Raw genomic sequence first — 7,819 nt, 5'->3', positions numbered from 1 at the left:
ATATATATATATATATATATATATATAGCAAGTGAATTAGCTAGTTAGAAAATCTCTATAAAAGATGAAAGCAGTAACAATACTGAGAAGTAATAGTTATCACCACTTAAACATGGTTGTTCCATAGGAACCGACGTTACTACAATTTTAACCCCAGGGTGCAGATTGCATGAAATAACCAGCTGGAGGAGGCGTCCTCTTGTGGTTAAAATGGTAGTAGCATCAGTTCGTACGGAACACCTATGTTTAATTGGTGATAACCATATCTTCTCAGTATAATTGCTGTTTTCATCTCTTATAGAGATTTTCCACCACCGAGGATGAGTACAAAGAGCTCGAAACCGTACGGTCTGGTGGTCTCGTGGCTGGAAGATGGTTGGGGTTCACTCTTGCTTGCAATATATATCGGGTACAGGTTGCCTCGAATAACCATCTGGAGATGTCTCCCTGGCGTTAAAACGGTAATAACGTCAGTTCCTACGGAACAGCCATGTTTAAGTGGCAATAACTATTACTTTATATATATATATATGTGTGTGTGAGTGTGTGTGTGTGTGTGTGTGTGTGTGTGTGTGTGTGTATGTGTGTACGTGTGTATGTGTCTTTGCGTCTGTTTGTCCCCACCACCGCTTTACAACCGATGTTGATGTGATTATGCCCCCGTAATTTAGCAGGTCGATAAAAAAACGATTGCATAAGTACTGGCGTTTATTTGTTCGACTAAAACTTTTCAAGACGGTGCTTCAGCATGGTCGCAGTCTAATGACTTAAACAAGTAAAAGGTAACTTAAATTTACTTCTTAAATTAATAATCACTAAAATTCTTTACTGGAACCTTATGATTATAATTATAAAACGCGTGTTGAAATTAAAATGAGATACCGCATGATGGCGAGAATGAGTTTAAGCTGTGCATCATGTATTTCTGAGGAAATCATAAAATATTGAATAGAAAGAAATTTTCAGCAATAATAAGAAAAACCTTTTTTATTTTAAGTAAAAAAAGAAATTGATTGAAAATGAAAAGCTTTAGGGGAAATAGTTAGTCCGAGAAGGGGTTAATCATAAATTAGACATTAATTGATTAATTGCCCGCTTTCTCTCCAGCAGCTTAATTAAGTATGACAAGTAAATACTTTATTATGGTCAGTCATACTTATTAGGAATTGATAAACGATGTCATTTATTAGCTAAAAGATTTCTCTCTTAGCAATTTTTAAGTTTAATACTTCTTTCAAGAACACAACAAAAATGCCTTTTCGGTAGCCTTTTCTTCGCCCCAGATCATTTTCCACCAATAAATGAATAGTTTGCGTAAGAATAGAAAGCTTTCTTTTTTATTTTCTCTATTTTCTTTTATTATTTTGTATACCGAGAAAAAAATTAATAGGATTCGCTTGAAGTAAGAAAACTAAAAAGAAAAAAGAACATTTAACCGCAGGACTGTTCAACTAATTATCATCAAAGAGCCTTAATTGTACTTTCACTCATTTGCATCCTGATAATAGTGGTGGTAATATTCTATGTCAAGTCAAAGAATGAATTAATAAAAAAAATGGGATGGATCAATGTTTTTTCGTTTTTGTTTTAGCAAAAAAATCTCTCGGGAAATCTGAAAAATAATTATCTCAAATAATTTAAAGATGAAAATATCTTAATTGCTCTCTAAAGTTAATTTACCTTAAGACAAATTTTTAAATACTCATTTCTATTACTTTTTCAAGATCCGATGACCTATTTCAATTTTTCGTTTGTTAACACGAAAACATTTTTCTTAATCCAACTCGGTTAGTACCAATTATTAAATCAAAATTTAAAATGATCTGACAAGTGAATTTATTTACTTATTTATTTATTTATGAAAAAACGTGCTGAATTACAAACTTTCGTTTGCACATTCATTTTCATTTCTTTGCAGTCCCAGTTGTTCGACGCGATAGAGTGTCAGACAACAAGAAACCGTTTTTGGTTCGCCTCGATCAAGTTGCTTTATTGATATTCCAGTTGCTGTGCAAAACACTGAAACACGGCTGAGTAAGAATTTCACATTTGTGCGTGCAGTTTTGCATAAGCTAGATTAATCAGAAAGGTTAATCGTGCACCGTCAACAGATATTGTTTGACTGCTCCTAATAGCTTTTGGCAGTGAACTATGTCAAATATCCATGATATCAATACTGAGGATGCCGAAGTATATATGTATCGCTCATACTTTTCAGCAAAAGACATAATTCATATAACAAACACTAGAGATAAAGAAAATTCGAATACTAGATTCACACAAGATTATAAATGATTAGAAAATATTATAAATCGTCATAGCATATAATTCCTATTCAACGCGAGATTTTTGACATGTAAGGCTTACTTTCTTTTAGAAGTGGAAGACATAAATCAATGAAAAATATATTTACCGTGTTTTTCTATTGAATTTTGAATTTTCACACTGAATCCTTTTTTCTGCTTGGTAGACGTTTTGAATCTTGGTAATTGTTGAAGCATTGCTATTGAGCGATACTCCACTGAGGTATCTTTCTCAAGCATACAATCTCTCCTTGTGACTTTGTAGCATTCACGTAAAGGAAGAGGAATCATAAATGCTAAAAGAAGAGAAATTTCATTAAAAGAAAATCATTAAGAAATATTTTTTTATCGATTCTTGATTCTTTTTGTTTCTATTTCACTGAAAGTAGTATTGATTTTTGTACTAAAAACAAGGTCAGGCTATATTGAATTATGGTAAAGTCGTTGGAAGCGAGTTGCGGGAACGATGAAGTTAACATCGATACTATTAAAATTCAAAATATAGAAGCTTGAAGCTAAATAATATACTAAACACAAAACATTATTAATTACTTCTGTTTAAGCGCAAGGACATGTTTATAGGCAAAGGATATATTCTTTATTTTATTGACTACGATGTTACTCGTCATATGAGTAACGTGGAAAACATACTTTTGTCACTGCAGAGAATATTAGAAAATATGGCATTCATACAAGAATTATAATTTAACTTTTATAAATTTTCTAGGTAATTATATACAAATATTAATTTCTCAAACGAAAAATATTTATTACTTTAAAATATAATTAGATATAACAAATTTCTCATATGCATATTTGCAATAAACATACGTTGTTGTTCTTTTTCTAAATTTTATCAACATAGTCGTAACCTACTCCTCTGAAAATTTATCGCTGCAAAATTTCATTTAAAAAAAAATCTGTATTTTTCAGAAAGTTATGACACTCCCCCTGCACCTCCTGTGTTAATTCTCTCTATGTTTCTCTTTTACAGGTTTTCTGTACCTCTCTCTATACGATGTAAAATTTGACTAAAGAAACCAACTAACCAACCAGCTAACCAACGTTTACCTAAGCAATTATTAAATTGAAAGTCAAGGTGGTGACCTGGCAGAATCGTTTGCACGCCGGACAAAATGCTTAGAGGCATTTCGTCCATTTTTACGTTCTGAGTTCAAATTCCATCAAGGTCGACTTTGCATGTCATCCTTTTAGAATAGATAAAATAAGTACCCTTTGAACACTAGGGTCGATGTAATCTACTTAACTCCGCACCCGTATAGGCTGTTCTTGTGCCAAAATTTTAAACCATCATTTAAATAGTAACTCCGAAGCAAATGAAAAGCGAAGTCGAATACATAATTGATCAACTACCCAAATTCAAATAACAAAGCATCTATTAACCGAAGACTGGTAAAAAATACCTGCCCAAGAGAGATGCAATCTGATGTAATCTGGAATCATATTTGTAGCATACCCATGTAAATCACACAACCAAGCTTGCAATATTCATGTTATTTGAACGTTATTGTGAGCGTATGATATACTGTCTGCGTAGGTCACTGTTTGATGAGAGTTTGTTTGAAAAATCGTTGTTAAACTATAAATAAAACTGGATTGAAAGCTTCAAAAGGAAAAAATCTCTTTGCGCTTAAGAAATATAAATCTGATCTTTTGATGATGTCTTAGAAATATTTCTGTTGAAATAGATTGTTGTAAACATTTAATAGGATTGGTTTCTGATTAGCATAGCCAAACTGTATTGGATAGCGAATTATAATATGGTTTCTGATATAGAAGCAAACCCAAATATTTCAACTGACGGAATACAATCGGTGGAAATTTAATCAGGTACTTATGTTATCAAATGGTGCTCACGTTATCAATTCATAGAAATGAAAGCAATTTGATAAAACTAAACAATGAATTTGATTCAAGTCTTCTATCTGTTTTGTTATAGTTACATCAATTTTCTTTTTTAATTTGTAGGTTTGGAGAAAGGAGCAATATCTTCTGCTTTCGCAGGCATTTCAAGATCTGTCAAACTTAATACTGTTAACATTCCGCTTAAATTGTTGCACGGTTATGATTGCAGGAACGATATTAGCAGCAAGGAATTCCAGAAGGTCAACGTTCTGAGGGAGGTAGGAGAGAGAGTTAGTATTAGCCAGGGTTTAGGAGTTCAGCAAACATGGATGGCGAAAGAAGGAGGAGAATGACTTGAAGGTGTCTGAGTAGAAGTTGTACGAGACAAAACTGTCTCCAAAGAATGAAGAGCAGTATCATTTGTATTAGATTTGGGGTGCAGTCGTCGGACGCGACGGCAAAAATTTCATTGATGTAGAGAGGATAGATTGTGGATGAGATCAGGACTGAATCCTGGGGTACGCCAGAGTTGATAAGTGTGGGCGTGAGACAGACAGAGCTCCAGAAGGGCGTATCACGTTGTTGCGATCTAATCGAAAGCTACCATTCCAAGAAAGATGGGAGACGGATTGAGTTTTAAATTTTAACAGGAGATTCAAATGCAGGTCCTTGTCAGAAGTGTATTTGCTGTCGAGGGCAACATCATTGATTTTCCTATGTTTCTAAAAGGCAACAGCCCACAAAATAGTAGGTCTCTTGTAGATCTCACATTATGGAAGCCATACTGGTGATCATTGAGGACAGAAACTCAAGGTGTGATATAGAAAGTCATTGTTAATGGTTATTTTCATTATCTTTGAGACATTCGAAATAAACACCGTCCAGGTTTGGAAGGTTAAGGAAAAGGCGTTGTATACCTTGAATTTTTACATAGTAGCCGGTGCCAAGCCTAGAGAGGATCCAAAATACTAATAACGTGAGGTTCAGAAGCATATGAACTGGAAGTTCATTAGTTTATGTAGGACGAGACCAGTAAGCTCTGGAGAACAGAGGGTACTATAACAGCTACTGAAATGATAAAGATAGTGGGGATGGAACAAAGGTGGAATAGAGGTGTTCGGGAATGTGCCGATCAATTTCGTACCTTTTCTTTGCATCAATACATTTTTTTAGTGGAATCTATTGTAGAATAAGAATTTGCTTCGTATAATGAAAAAAGATTGGAAGAAAGTAAATTATCGCAGGAGTGGCTGTGTGGTAAGTAGCTTGCTTACCAGCCACATGGTTCCGGGTTCAGTCCCACTGCGTGGCACCTTGGGCAAGTGTCTTCTGCTATAGCCTCGGGCCGACCAAAGCCTTGTGAGTGGATTTGGTAGACGGAAACTGAAAGAAGCCCATCGTATATATGTATATATATATGTCTGTGTGTCTGTGTTTGTCCCCCGACCATCACTTGACAACCGATGCTGGTGTGTTTAGGTCCCCGTAACTTAGCGGTTCGGCAAAAAGTGACCGATAGAATAAGTATTAGGCTTACAAAGAATAAGTCCTGAGGTCGATTTGATTCGACTAAAGGCGGTGCTCCAGCATGGCCGCAGTCAAATGACTGAAACAAGTAAAAGAGTAAAGAGAGTATCAATATAGACTCCCTCTAAGAAGAATTTATATTACCAGCGTGAAAGAACTGATATTTTGTTGTTCCCGTCATCATTTTTCAGTGTCAACCCATTACGAAATAGTTTATTTGAAGTAGTAAGGATATGCTCTATTTTCGATGACAGATATATTCTGGTTTCTTCTCTCTTATTTATTCTACACTTGACTGAAAACGAGACAGAATGGAGAACGATAAGAGGATTGTCGAAAGGTTGACGATAGAAAAAAGATAAAGATAAAGAGAGGGACAGAGAGAAAGTTACAGAGTGAGGTATAGAGAGACAGACAAAGGTGGGGAAGAGAGACAGAGCGGGATTAACAATTATCACATTAGTATGTAAGCAATACAGAAGGCAGGTAACTTTCACTGAAAGCTGATTGAGAAAGAACAGAATAAACAAAGAAAATATAATTATAAGTTAAGTATAGGAAAAAACAGATTTATTTTTGTAAAAAAATCATTTATATATATTTCTTGAAATACGCTTTCAGTTCAAAGATCGGAATAGTAAACGAATTAAAGAGAGCTAAGAGCAGTGCCTACTCATAGACAGGCGGCCAGGTGATGGATTAAATTTATAATTCATTAAACTGCTTCTGGCTGGAGTCAACTTTTATTTGTTCTACATAATCAAGGTTTATGAACATTTTTTCATTTTTCTTTTTCTCGCTCTTTCTTTTTTTTTTTGTATCAAAGAAGTAATTTATCTGTTTATCGTAAACGTTAAGAAATAAATTGGATTATGCCTTGCATTGGAAACACTGAGTAGATACAGTAATATTGATATTGCCTAAGCGCTATATGTCAAAAATATATATTTATAATATAAAATTCGTGGTTTATAATATATTTGTACATATATATATAAGCTTGGTTATCTTCATCAAATGTTCAAGAAAACAAATTTTCAATAAAGTGTTCAAAACATTTTAAAACACACTCACACATAAACACACATATACATACATACATGCATACATACATACATACATGCATGCATACATAATACATAATATGTATATATATATATATATATATGTATGTGTGTGCGTGTGTATATATAATATATGTACATATAAATACATACGTATAAATATATATATATACAAGGGGTGTATGAAGAGTGTTGAGCCTTGAAGTCTTGGACCTTCATCAGAAATCTTGTACCATGTTTTGTGTTTTTGAGGCTCAAGACTTTTCATACACCCTCGTATATACATGTAAATATATATACACATGTAAATATATATACACACATGTAAATATATATATACATGTAAATATATATATATGTATATATGTATGTATGTATATATGTCATGTTATTATATATATAAATATAAATATATGTATATATATTTATATCACACATCTTCCCTGACCGACTCCTCCTCTCCTTCAACCGAGCCCACAACCTGCAAGACCTCTTGGTCCACAGGTTCTTCCCTAACCCAACCTCCCAACCCGTCTCGTTCCCTTGCTCCGCCCACGCTGTCGCACTTGTCCTTACCTCTCCAACACCACCCTCCTCACCAGCATCAATCATCGACCCTATCATATCACCGACTCCTTCACCTGTATTTCTACCAATGTCTGTCATCTACTGTATCTCCAAATCTCTCTGACCTTCTCTATACATCGGGCAAACAGGACGCCGTTTGGCTGACCGGTTCGCGGAACACTTCCGAGACATCCAACTCGGCAATGACACCCCGGTCTCGCGCCATTTCCGCTCTACTGGTCACTCTTTGCAACACCTGTCTATGTTCGGATTGTCCTTGCACAGGGGCCATCCGGACTCCCGTTTCGCCGTGAACAGGGATTAATCCTCTCTTCGCTCCTTTGCACCATATGGGGTCAACTTTCCTCCCCTCTTCATCTAACCCTCCTCCCCTCTCCTCTCTTCCTCTAACACCTACTTCCTCCCACTCACCTCTCTACTCTTGCTCCGACTCCTACTTCTTCTCTTCACTCCTACCCTCCTGTCTTCTCT

General features: G+C 35.1%; 1 protein-coding gene across 5 annotated transcripts in view; it reads right to left on the bottom strand.

The window, feature by feature from the left end:
• The window catches only part of LOC106877704 (nociceptin receptor), a 170,168-nt gene that overhangs the window by 21,015 nt on the left and 141,334 nt on the right, over nt 1–7,819 (bottom strand). For all 5 annotated transcript variants that reach the window (XM_052967350.1, XM_052967347.1, XM_052967346.1 and 2 more), the window contains one exon: nt 2,414–2,599. The gene's annotated coding sequence lies outside the window, so the exon portion shown is untranslated. The remainder of the gene's footprint in view (nt 1–2,413; nt 2,600–7,819) is intronic.

The sequence above is a fragment of the Octopus bimaculoides genome, chromosome 4 (genome assembly GCF_001194135.2).
Source record: "Octopus bimaculoides isolate UCB-OBI-ISO-001 chromosome 4, ASM119413v2, whole genome shotgun sequence".
Taxonomy (NCBI): domain Eukaryota; kingdom Metazoa; phylum Mollusca; class Cephalopoda; order Octopoda; family Octopodidae; genus Octopus; species Octopus bimaculoides.
The sequence above is the reverse complement of the archived record's forward strand: the minus strand, read 5'-3'. Positions and strand labels throughout refer to the sequence as shown.